Raw genomic sequence first — 12,979 nt, forward strand, 5'->3', positions numbered from 1 at the left:
GGTAGAACCCCACCAGTTATTGTTTAAAAAATGAGTACGCATTGAGCAAAAATCACTTTTGAAGAAACTTTTCATTTCAAGAACTGTGTCCAAAAGAATCTTATTTCCTATGGTTTGGTAGTGTTTCCTATATGTCCATTATGTCTGGGTTGGGACTGTTACTTAGAATTAAAGTAGTGCTCTCTTTATAAAACGATACTATGTTGTCTTTTAATTGGCTCAGGTTATTACTCCAGGCACCATCATCCTTCCTTTATTCCAAGCACTCTGTGTCTTACATGCTTGCTGTATGTAGTTTCTGCTCAATTGTTTTATAATGAATTTTCATGATTCTCAACCTCCCCCCCCCACATCTCTGGAAAATTATCTTTCATATCAGACCTGATAATCACATGAAAGCTTTGGAGGTACTCTTATCCAACACCTGTGTTAATCTCGGACATTTGGCCAGTTAAGCCTAGTCACGCCTGTGCAACGCCCATTGTCTGGAAGTTAAAATTGCCATAATTCAGTGTTCTGAATGCATCTCTCTACGTATTCCATGATTTTCCAGGATTCACAAGAATGTGCATTCCATGATTCCCAGAGCAATAAGGAAGTAGTGTCGTCCTTCAACTTACCTAACAGACATTTTTACATCATCATATTCTTGGGATCACAAGGATCAGGAGAAGAAAAGGCACTTTATAAAGATATTTTAGCATTTTTGTAAGAATCTTAGAACCTTATAAACTTAGAAAGTTCCTTTAGGAGACAACCTTATACAGAATTGTGAAATTACTGTCATCAGAAATTCTGACTCTCTTATAGGTCTTTTAACTATGTTTCACATATTTGTTTTACTTTCCCTGGCTAACTAAGATACTCAACAAAAGTTCTAATATCTGGACAAAAATTAATGCTTTGAATTCCAAACATCCCTTTAAAAAAAACTTGTTTCTCTTATATTTGGTTTCCTTATGACTCTACTCTTTTCTTGAAAATTTTAACATATTTTAAAAATGTTCTTTTGAAATGTAAATTAGTCTTTGACTATGGTAAGATGATCTTAATTTAAATTGAAAATTAATGTTTTTGATGTATGTATGTGTAGAATGTGAAATGGCTAAATGAAATTGTATACAATAAATATATACAATTTTATCAGTTTAAAAAAAGGAAAAGAAAAGAAAATGGCAAAATTCTGTGTCTTTTAGGGAGAAAATGGAGTTGTTCTGAATGCCAGAGTCTTGTAGCATTTTCCATGATGTCCTCTGCAGCTGTTTGGTCTCTACCATTTTTCATACTTAATCTCTGTTAGTACTTTTATTTCAAAATGTTTATTGATCACAATCATACTTTAATATCCTGAAATTGCTATTCTCTACATATTGAACCACAACTCACATGTCCTCTTATATTATAAGAATTCAATCACTCACTTGAAGAGTATATTATATATTTTTAACTAAAATATCTTTTCCTTTTGCCTTTCTACTTATACACCAGAGTTTGAAGATTAAAGACTCTGCTGCCCAGTGATATCCATCTATTTGAGGAGCAGTGTTCAGATTTTGTACTGATATGCTTTGCTTCTAATTGCTTGTTGTTCCACACTAATCACCCTCAGCCTGAAGACATTTTTCATGAACTCCCTTGATGTATGGTCTTTTCTTAGCTTTAGCTTCAGTTCATGGCCTTTGTTTTTCAGCCCATTACCTCCTGAAATAACTTGCGGCTTGCCATTTTCTTTGTCCTTCAAAATTTTATTCAACTCAAATAAAATATTTCTTAATATTCATTTTTTAGTTCTCATCTGTAGGTAAGGAATTAACTTTCATGAATTTTTTCACTTTCATAATCTAAATGTTTAGTAGCCTATGCAATACAGTGATTATGTACTAGCTCACTGCCTGAGATGCATTAAGTAGGGATATGAACAATAATGAAACATTTCAAATACAATAGGTAAGCAATTTCTAGTGTAAAAAATTGTGTACCTTCTATTATACAGTCAGGAGCCACATAGCCATGTTTTGGTCAACCATGGACTGCATATATGATGGTGGTCCCGTAGATGATAATGGAGGCGAAAAATCCCTATCGCCTAGTGACATTGAAAGCATTGTAACGTCATGGTGAAACACATTACTCATGTGTTTATGGGGAGGCTCATGTAAACAAACATACTGCACTGCCAGTCATATAAAAGCATAGCACATAAAATTATGCACAGTACATGATACTTTATTCTGATAATAAACAATGATGTCACTGGTTTATGTATTTACCATACTTTAAATCACTATTTTAGAGTATATTCCTTCTACTTATGAAAAATATGTTAACTCTAAAGCATCTTCAGACAGGCCCTTCAGGACATATTCCAGAAGAAGGCGTTGTTATCATAGGAGATGACAGCTCAGTGCATTTTATTGACCCTGAAGAAATTCCAGTGAGACAAGATGTGGAGGTAGAAGACAGTGATATTGATAATTTTGACCCTGCGTAGGCCTAGGCTAAGGTATGTGTATGCATGTATGCATGTTATACCCAGCTACATAGTTTAATAGGTTTTCTAAATGGTTTTCAGTTTATATCATTCCTTATCAAACATTCTAGAATTGTGTGGTACTGTCCAAAACATATTTACAAATTTAGGGTATATTGATATTTAACTCTATTATGCAATGTAGCCATAGGCTTGAGAGGAAAAAAAACATATTTTTAGCTACAGTTTCAGAAAACATGTTTATAAACAAAAGAACATTTCTAGTAGAAAACTTTACCACTTTAAGCACAGCAAACATGTTAAAATTCAGCCCAATTAAAATGTAGACATAGGCATCCTTTACAAAATTTTCACATATCCTACTTAACCTAGTACATTACTTAAAAGTTATGGGTAACAAAATTGTATAAAGATTCAATTCTACAAAAATAAATTAATCATGCACATTAGAGTGACATTTTTTCAATTTGTTTCTAATATCTACTAAAATTCATGATATCTGCACAAAATAGCATTTGAAAATCTAAGATCTCTAACTAAGGACAACTATCTAAATATAACACAGGAATTGTTTTTAACCTGGAATGGAAATTTATTTTTAGATATAAATATTTCTTTTAGTTATAAGCATCCGAATGATTTACCTTTCAGAATAATAATCTACTGGTGGCTTAACTGGCTTAAAGTGTGTGAAAGTAGGGAAAAGAAAGGCAACAAAGCTTTGGGGGAAAAAAACTAAATTGAATAGGAAAAGATATATAAAACTACAAAGGAAGGTATTATGGAATCAGGAAATTTCTTATCCAAATTCAAACATTCTTCTCAATAAAATACTATAATTACACTATGAATTTCCCTCTCTCCTTATAATTATCCTGTAATAGTTTTGATATTTATTTTAAGGTGAGTAGATATCTCAGTCTTACATTTAAGGAAAAAAATAAAAACTACTTCCAAATGTTTCACATCCAAAAATAAAGTATATATATAATAAACCATTTTTGATGTGCAAAATATGCTATGAGCAAGGAGCATAAATACAGCTTAATTTTCAGCTGCCTAAAACCAGTACCTAAGGATGGCTTACTATAAAAGAACTATTTTCAAAGTCAGAAAATAATTAGATACAGTATAAAAATGAAAAGGTATATATTTCTAGAGTTCATGTGCATATCCAAAATAACCTAAAATAAAATTTGTCCTTGTGTGAATCAAGTATTATATTTCAAAATTACCTCTGCTATATAGTAAGACTTTACAACTAAACTTTCTTTGTGAAACTGAAGTAAAATAGAAGTCTCTCTATGTTAATCCATATTTTTTTAAAAAATGACTAAGTTCAGGTAGAATAAAGGCTAACCCCAAGTAGTATGAGAATCTCTACTTAAGCTAATTTCCTGCCATATCTCCAGTGCCTTCTGTGAACACTTTTGTGATGGAATTATAATGTTTAAAAAATATTCTCTTCTAATAAGAAAAGCTAATCATTGTTGTATTAGTGGAAATTACATGAGAGCAGAATTGTACTTTTCATTCCCAATAAACTTGAGCACTAATAAACTGCACTAAAGGTGGCTTATAAATTGAAGTAAAACAGTTCAGTTCTGCTCAAATGCCATTAACCTGAGAAAGCTGCATGACAAAGCCTTCCATGTGGAGAGAGGAAGGCAATTTGCCACATTATGTCTTGTTCTTTTTTATTAAATAATTTATTCTTTCTTTCAGTTTTCCATGTGAAACATCCACTGGCTTCCTGATAATGTGAACATTTTGTGAGAACTTCTGAATTTAAAAGTATCTTTATTCTATTTTGACATATCAGTAATGATTTGTGTAGACAATGTGAAAGTGAAATACTCTTCCCTCAGAATGTAAAGGAATTTCTCCAATGCCCTCATAATAAATAAATAAAATAATAAATAACAAGATAAATAAAATAAAAAAGATATACTCTAAAGCCTACAATAAATGTTGCACTTCAAAAGTAAAATGTAAAGATAAAAGTAACATGTAGAAAATGTGTTTTTTCCTTATAAGAAATTATGGAAGAAAATTCCAAGGAAGTACATATTAAAACTTACAATGTTGTATTCTTTTCTGAGTAATCTTTCCATTACTTTATGGCCTTGATTAACTCTAACATACTCCTTTTGTGCCCAGCTCTCTGTTCCCGTGGCCCAACTTGGACTTCCCTGCACCCAGAGCGGACATTCCCTGTAACACAGAGTGCTTCCTACCTCATGTGGATCATTCAGTTTTCCGCCACAGAGCTTTCTCTGATACCCAGGTAGCTTTTTCAACAGTCATAAAATGCAGAACATTAATATTCTTGAGGCTTACCTCAAACAATGAGGGACAGGACAATGTGGACAAGTCTCTAGACTTCTGTGCTGCGGAGAAACAATTCTGAGGTTCATTCGGGGTAAATTTCATTATATTGAACAACAGTTACTCAGTGATAGCCAGTTCAATAACTACTGTTTATCATCGATCCCTCCTTCTGTATCACTTTGCCACCTCTGTGCTTGCAGCATTAGGGATCACCTACCAAATATTCTACTTGTACCCATGTCTATGTCTGGAATTTACTTTTGGAGAAACTCTAAGTTACCATTAACGAAATAGCTCAAATTTTCCAGAGTAGCCATTGATGATAAACACTTCTCAAAATATTCACTAAGATCTCTAATTGGTAAACTTATTCTAACTTGATTATGTCACCTTTCTGTTAGTAGTTTTGTAGTGATAAATTAAGAAATACAATCATTAAACTTATTTTAAAATGTATTTTAAAAATAAAATTTAAAAAACTATGAATTCTGAACATTGCCTTATTCAGTAACCCAAATATATGTTAAATTTAAGAACTAGGTTTTAAAAATTGGCTTACATAAATAAATCTTTTTGTCTTTAAGCATACTTCACAAAAAAACAGGGAAGATGCCTCCATTTCAGAGGAGGCATCTGCCTCCTCTCCAATGGAATTAGAAAATACTTAACTCTTGTATTTTAAAAGTAGATAGATTATCAATATTAGTTTATCAGACAGGCTACATTGGATGAATTCAACTGTAAACTTGTTTCTTTACTTCTAGAGAATTTTTTTTCTCATTTTTAGGGTAGGCTTGGCCGAAGGCATTTCATAGCAACATGGATGATAATTTTTATAGTTATTTTAAAGCCCTAAGCTTCATTAATATTCTTTTATTTTCACTGTATTTTATATATAAGAATTTATAGAGATTATAAAAATTTCCCAGGCTTAACTACTACTGTGTTCTGATTCTCAATGTTTTCCAGAAAGAAGCAAAAAACATCTTTTAAAACAAATTTTGACATATGGACTTTAATTATAGTGATTAAAAGAAAATGACTGTTCCTAAAACAATTATTTAAAGAGCTATTCTTAACTCTTTATTGTAGTCATAATGAGTATGAACTTATTTATTAATGATATTCTTTCTCCTCCCTGAATAGAACAGGGCTATTAAAAACTAAGAAGCAAACAACTTTCCTGGAATCTAGAGCATGATGATTAATTTATTATGCATATGTAATTTTATCAATATAAATATTTAAAGCATTATAAAACATAAATCTTGAGTTTGCCTTACTTATAAACACACGATGGCATATAAGTACAATCCACTATGTACATCATCACATTATAAATAGAATTAGTATTGCAGTTTTGAAACACTTGGTACAAATTATTTAGACATAAAAATCTGGAGAGATTTGAAAGTCATATCTTTAATATCTAGTAGCAAGATACGGTCAAGAAAAAGAGATAATATTTAGATCACCAAGAAATAAAACTGGGATAATAATATATTAAGGAAAAGTTGTTGTAATAGGGAATTGAAAGATAATCACAAGGATTAATCTTCAAGTGTCTGGGGAATTCTGTAACAGTGTTGGTAATAAAAGTATGCTAAAAGTACAGTCTTGACCTATGCAAAAACTGTTACAAATGGAATATCATTTTTATATTGTAAATATTGGGTTTTCTCATTGGAAATGATACTTTTCTTAAAAAGTAAATAAATGAAGAGTCTCCTGTTCAAGAAACATTGACACAGAGTTTACAAAACTTATGAAAAAGTTTATTGAATGTTTATCCTTAAATTTCCTTTTGGATGTCCCTGCTCTCATGCTTACCGGAATTTAAACACAAGATTTGTCAGATCATACACATTATTCACATTTAACACTGAAATGTGATGATCTACCGTTACATGAAATTTTGTTATATCGTATACAGAAAGATTTTTACTTACACACGAAAAATACATTTGGTGACAAATTGAATTTCAGAATAGAATTCCTAACACTAAAACTTTTATCGTATCAGTTATGGTGAAAGCGAAGACAAGGGATTGTCCCTCTTTGTTCCTGATCTGATGACTGATCCTCGTTCTCTGGCTTATTGTACTGAAGTATCCCTAAATCCATGGTCTGTGAGTTTTCACAAGTGTGCTCTATTTCTCCAGTTTCACAGTTGTAGGCTTTTTACAACAAAGCCTTACTCTTAAGGGGAAAGGGAAAATAAAAAGATACACTGCAAATCATCTGCAAAGGACTCATCATTTCTTTTCCAATTTTTATTTTCTGCTCAGAGTACTTCTAAATACTCCATCTCCTGAATTCTCAGTCTCGAAATTTATCGTCTGCTTCCTCTAAGTGGTGGTCATATAAATTGTCTGAAATTGCCGTTACTGCAAGAGAGAGGGAACATTTCATCCCTCGGGAGAGTAAAACCCTGACCACACTTTCATAAGCACAATGAGAGGTTTACTCACTGAACAACTTGTTTGTAGTGATTTCTATGCCGTGGGAATCCCCAAAGACCACTCCAATTTTCAGGGCAAGGTTTTCAAGTATAAACTATTTTTTTTTCACTCTGTAGATGCTATGTACCACTTGGCTCATTGGCCATATTCTTCCACAGCTGTTCTGTAACTCTCCAATCACATGGAGAAAGAGAGCTCTATCATGACCCAAATGAGTCAGCATGGAACATTGCATCATTTTCCAAACCAAGTGAACTCGCCGGCGGTGCCCAGATGGATTCTGTGAGTCATTCTTTGAACAGGCACACAGAGGTGTTGCCCTGCAACAGATAGCCATCCTAGAGCCCATTCAAGTCTCAGGACTGGCTGAGGGCTTTCTGTTCTGAGATAAAGTTTGTGAAATATAAAGTGATGAACAATCACAATAGAATTAACAGAGTTTATGCCTACTCTAAAGGCGACAGAGAGTTCCATCAGCAATTGGCTGAATGACAAATTATGAAATCCACAAAGGGACTTCATGCACACATTTTAATGTAACAACACAAATCAGATGTTGCTCTTAAAGCATCATTCCTGTATCGATTACAGCAAAACAAAACTAGATGTGCAAGAAAAGGCAATTCTCAAAATAAATACTAGTTGGTATTGGGCATGAAGAAGAGGCCTTGGGAGAACCAAATTGTATTCAGAGAAGAAAATGTGTTAACATTCCTGGACACTTTAGATAGTCTTTGACTCACTCTGGGGGGAAAAAATCATACAGAAATTTGTTTTTAGTCCAGAGTAGGTAGATGCTTATTGATTATGGTCTGGAAGATGTCTAAAAAGCAAAAATTCCTGACAAATCCATTAGTATAAGAAAACTAAAATGCAATTGGATCAAATTGATTTTTCCTTGTAACATACTATACAACCTTTATTCCACTTACAGAATACACACATTACAGATAGTTCACAAAATATTTAAGCCCTATTTTTACAAATTTAGAAAGCCTATTTGGTAAATAAGTGGACAAACTGGAAGATCAGGCTACATCAGTACAGGTTGACCTTGCTGCATAAACTCTATTTGAAATTCAAAGAACCATTTGAAGATTTTGGGAGGATAGTAAATTGTTCAGAAGGAGAAATTCAGTCTGATCGAAATGGTCTGTTTATTTAGGGAAAATGCTTGATTAGTTTTCTCCAAATTATAATTAAAATAGATCGCAGTAAATGAGACATAGTGAATAATATTTCACAGACAGTAGGTTTTTCTAATAGCAGTTATTATGTATGCTCTCAGTAGTAAAATAGCCTTCAAGAAACTCATCTCAGTTTTAAGTACTATTATAAGTATATTTAGAAAGATTTTAATTATTTATACCACGTAGATATTGATTTAGAAATTTTATTTTCTATTAGCATTTCCAGTGCTCTAATGAGTTAGCATTCATTAAAGCCTGGGTGATTTTGCAATTAAAATCATTGTAACTTTTATTTGCTTTTGGTTAAACTATTTCCCTTTAGTAAGGAATGTATTACACTATCTTTCCACTTAAGTCTTAGAAGAATCAATAAAAGATGTAAATAACATCCTCCAGCAAGATTTGATCAATGCAATTACCTCAAATCTAAAATACCTTCTAACCAAAATTTATATCACATCTACAGACAGTATCTCCTAGTTTGTATCATATATTTTCATGTCTTTCATGTTTTTGCACAGGTAAAGTGTAAGTGTATAAAAAATAAAGTATAAAGTAAGTCTTTGATAAGTTACTTAATAAAAGAATAAAGTCTGTTTTAAAGGAAAACAAATTAGTTTTTAATTAAATGATTCCCTAAGCCACCTCCTATACTTTCATTTTTAAAATTAACCCTGACCTCAAACTTGACATAATTAAATGTTAATTCAATGGTATATATATTTAAATTCATAAGTCACAAAATGTATAAAATTTTTATATTTAAAATTTTAAACATTGAAATGCCTTATTAAAATATTGTACTAATTTCTCAAATATGGTGAATTTGATATCTTCTGTACTTGATCTCAGAAAATTTCTGTGTGGGTTCACATGCATATATACACAGATAACTTTCTTAAAGAGGGATGATAAGTGAAAAATCCTTTGAAATCAAGCACTTATTTGTAATTTTGAAAATTATAAAAAAGAATAATTGCATAAGTAGTAACCTTTATCTGTAGGAAAGAGAGAATGTCATATATTTTTCAATAAAGTATATAGAAGATCTTTTATTAAAATATAGAATGATATGTATAAAATCCACTAGAAGATTAATATCAATTCATTGAGATAAAACTGTGGCATATATCAACATAATTCCCAAAATAAAATAATTTCATTCTGATTTTAAATACTGCAGTCAATTATGTGATATCTTTTGTTAGTCCTGTTCTTGTTTGGATGCCATTAGATTTGTTTGATTTTCTTTCATGGCTGTCTTCTGTATATCTTGTAATCTTTATAGTTTTTGATGTGAAGCATTTTATTTTAGAATTCCATTATGATCTGCAGTACTAATTTTCAAACTTTTGCAAGAAAGTCAATTTAATATAACTATATTAAAGAATTTTAATGAGCACTTCTAGATCATATCAATTACGTATAAATCCTATAAAATATTGATTTACCATTGCAATATTTCATAATCATCATTTTAGCTCATATCTTCAAATAAGCAGACAACTGCTGAATAGTCTTATAACTGCTTACTTTTTTTGTTGTTTTGAGAGAGAATCTCACTCTGTCACCCCGGGGTACGGTGCTGTGGCATCATCTACTGCACTCTACCCGCTAAGTGTAACCTCCAACTCCCAGGGTCAAGTGATCCTCCTGCCTCAGCCTCCCGAGTAGTTAGGACTATAGACACATGCTACCATGCCTGGCTAATTTTTCTATTTTTTTTTTTTAAGTGAAGACAGGGTCTCACTCTTGCTCAGCCTGGTCTTGAACTCCTGAGCTCAAGCAGTTGTCCCATCTCAGCCTCCCAGAGTGCTAGAATTACAGGCATGAGCCACCACACCTGGCCATAACTATTTACTTTTACACTTATTTAAAAAGAAATCACAGAGAAATCATTCAGATCCCAGTGTACACGAACTGTGTTTATCTACAGAGAGTGAAGAAACATTTGTTCATGCTTTATTCTGAAACTTTATTGCATTTAATTTTGTTAGCCCCAGTAACTAAACTTTAGTACATATCTTTAATAGGTTTTAGTTGGTTTAGTGAAAATGTAGAATATTTTTTTAATATAGGTTTACATGGAATATTAACTGACTATAAAGACTGTTGAGAAAAGAACCTGTCTTACAATTCTGAATCATTATTTCCTCATGTTGCTTCCTGGGGGACAAACCTCAGTACTTTAACAACATCTTCAATAACTAAATCTGTTTTTTACTGCTTTGTTTGAAACACAAACATAAAGACAAACATTTTTTAGAAACCCAAAATCTATTTATAAAAAATATTTTTGGGTCAGCTCATTGGCAATCATGTACGATCAGAAATGTTAATAGAAATTTAATCACATAAAAATGTACTTACTTTTACTGAAAAGAGAATGAAGTTGTTTTGGAAATTGCATTTAATGATTAATGGGTTCGGGTTAAGGCAATGACTCTCAAACTTTGCCATTCATCAGAGTTTATCAGGTAGGGGGCTAGGCATTTACATGTTTTCTCCCAGCAAAAATAAAGGAAAGCTCAAAGGAGAGTCTGAAAACTTCTCAATAAAGTGGGGATAAGATATGGAGACAAGGAATTATCCAAGAAAATAGTCATTACTAATATGGCAAAGGGTTAAAGGAGTACTGACAGTAGACTCACTGCATAAAGAGCTGCTGAATTGCATTTGACAGTCACTAGCCAGTGTCCAGGAGCTGGGGCTGAGCTGAGTCTTAGAGCCTTAGAGGTAATTTAATTTTTCAAACTGTGAAGATCAAGAAGTTATAGGGGCAGGGATGCATTCAGCTTATTTCAGTACACGTATTATTAATTGGAAAATAAAGTAGTATTTAATCAAGTGTTATTGTATATTGTGGGGAGAATGTATAAAAATGATGCTTTATACAATTTTGATAACTATTTTTTAAAGAAGTACAGGGCTTTTCTGTAAAATACAAAAGGATAAACACAAAATAAGTATTCCTGACATTCATAAGAAAAATTTGCCCTATGATGTTGCATGTGTATATGTACTAGTCCCTTCTTTTCCAAGGATCCCATCCTACTTAATTTTAAAATAGTCTTAAATAAATATTAAGTCAGATAAGAATTGATCCTCAAAATACATTCATCTATTTATTTATTCAGGATGCATGTTTTTTTCTGTTACTAAGCTCCATCTATAATCAAGGATCTGAATCACTTGCTGAGATTACACCAGTATGAACCAAAAAAATCACACTTTTGGCTTTTGAAACTAATAACCTAAGTGAGAATATAGATTTTTTTTCAAATATCCACAAAATTAGGTAATTAGGAAAAGAAAAAAAAGTGGTAATGAGTACTGTGAAAGAAGATTGTAGAATGTAGTAGACACTCTTAATGGGAGAAACTTAATTGGATGAAAAGTAGGAGGAGGGCCAATTGAGTGAAATTTATGATGAGACATGGAATTGAGGGGATTGAGACAGAGAATATCTGCAAAAAGTAATTTTCAAGAAGACATAATGTGCTCACAAATCTTAAGGCTGGAAGAGTTCTGCTGATTTAAGAAACGGAGGGAACTGTGAGAGGGACTCATGGGCAGTGAGTGGCACATTAGGATATTTCAGAGGGACCCCTGGGCAGGACCAGAGAATGCAGGATCCTGTTGACCATAGTAACTATTTTTCTTTTTATTACAAGAGAAAAGAGAAGCCATTGAGGGATTTTTAAAGGAGGGCTATTGATATAAGTTTTATACTAAAAGTGTTATTTTAACTTCTCTGGGAGAATGGGTTAAGATGAAGGAATAAAGGGGAGGCAAGCATGAAACTGGAAACCCAGGAGCGCTGTTTTTACAGAAGCCTGGGCAGGTGACGTTGGCTCAGACTGATGCGGTAGAGATAGGGTAGCGCAGTGGAGACAAGACAACGAGGGTCAGGATTTATCTTAGTTATATACACTTGTGGGCTTGGATCAGATGTCGGTGGGGGGACAGGAGGTCAGTAGTGGTGGGTACGAATGAAACAACGTGAAGGATGATGGCCAGGGTGGGGATATGAACACCTTGGAGGATGAAGTTTAAATGGACTCCCCAGGGGAAAACGAAAAGAAATTTCAGAAGCAAAAGCAAGAAGTCAGTTCTGCACATGTTAGTTTTGAGTTTTCCTTGAGATATACAAATAGTGATGTCAATTTTGTGGTTAAATGTGGAAATAACAGTTGGAATATAGGTAGAATTTAAGCAAATAAAGAGAAAGTGAAGCATGAGAAGAAAGGCAGAAACCTAGTTTTGAACAACTCTATGATTTATGATTAGGTGGAAGAGAAGCCAGCAAAAAACTGAGGAGTTGATAGAAAATACATGAATGTAGTGACAGACAGGCCAAGGGATAGAGCATTTCAAGAATTACGTTATTCCATCAAATTGGTTTTAACTGATCAACACCTAAGTGCACATATAGTAATAACATTCATTGGATGTTGGGCAGATAAGGGGGAAGAGGGGATGGGTATTCACACCTAATGGGTGTG

The 12,979-nt window shown here is 32.7% G+C and overlaps 1 long non-coding RNA gene across 1 annotated transcript in view; it reads right to left on the reverse strand.

The window, feature by feature from the left end:
• LOC105862217 (uncharacterized) overlaps positions 1–7,401 on the reverse strand; it is a 45,925-nt gene extending 38,524 nt beyond the window's left edge. The window contains exons 1-2 of the long non-coding RNA XR_001149954.2: positions 7,294–7,401; positions 4,832–4,881 (exon numbers count right to left, since the gene is read on the reverse strand). This is a non-coding gene — a long non-coding RNA (uncharacterized LOC105862217). The remainder of the gene's footprint in view (positions 1–4,831; positions 4,882–7,293) is intronic.
• Between the last annotated feature and the right edge of the window lie 5,578 nt (positions 7,402–12,979).

Source organism: Microcebus murinus, chromosome 17 (assembly GCF_040939455.1).
Source record: "Microcebus murinus isolate Inina chromosome 17, M.murinus_Inina_mat1.0, whole genome shotgun sequence".
Classification (NCBI taxonomy): Eukaryota; Metazoa; Chordata; class Mammalia; order Primates; family Cheirogaleidae; genus Microcebus; species Microcebus murinus.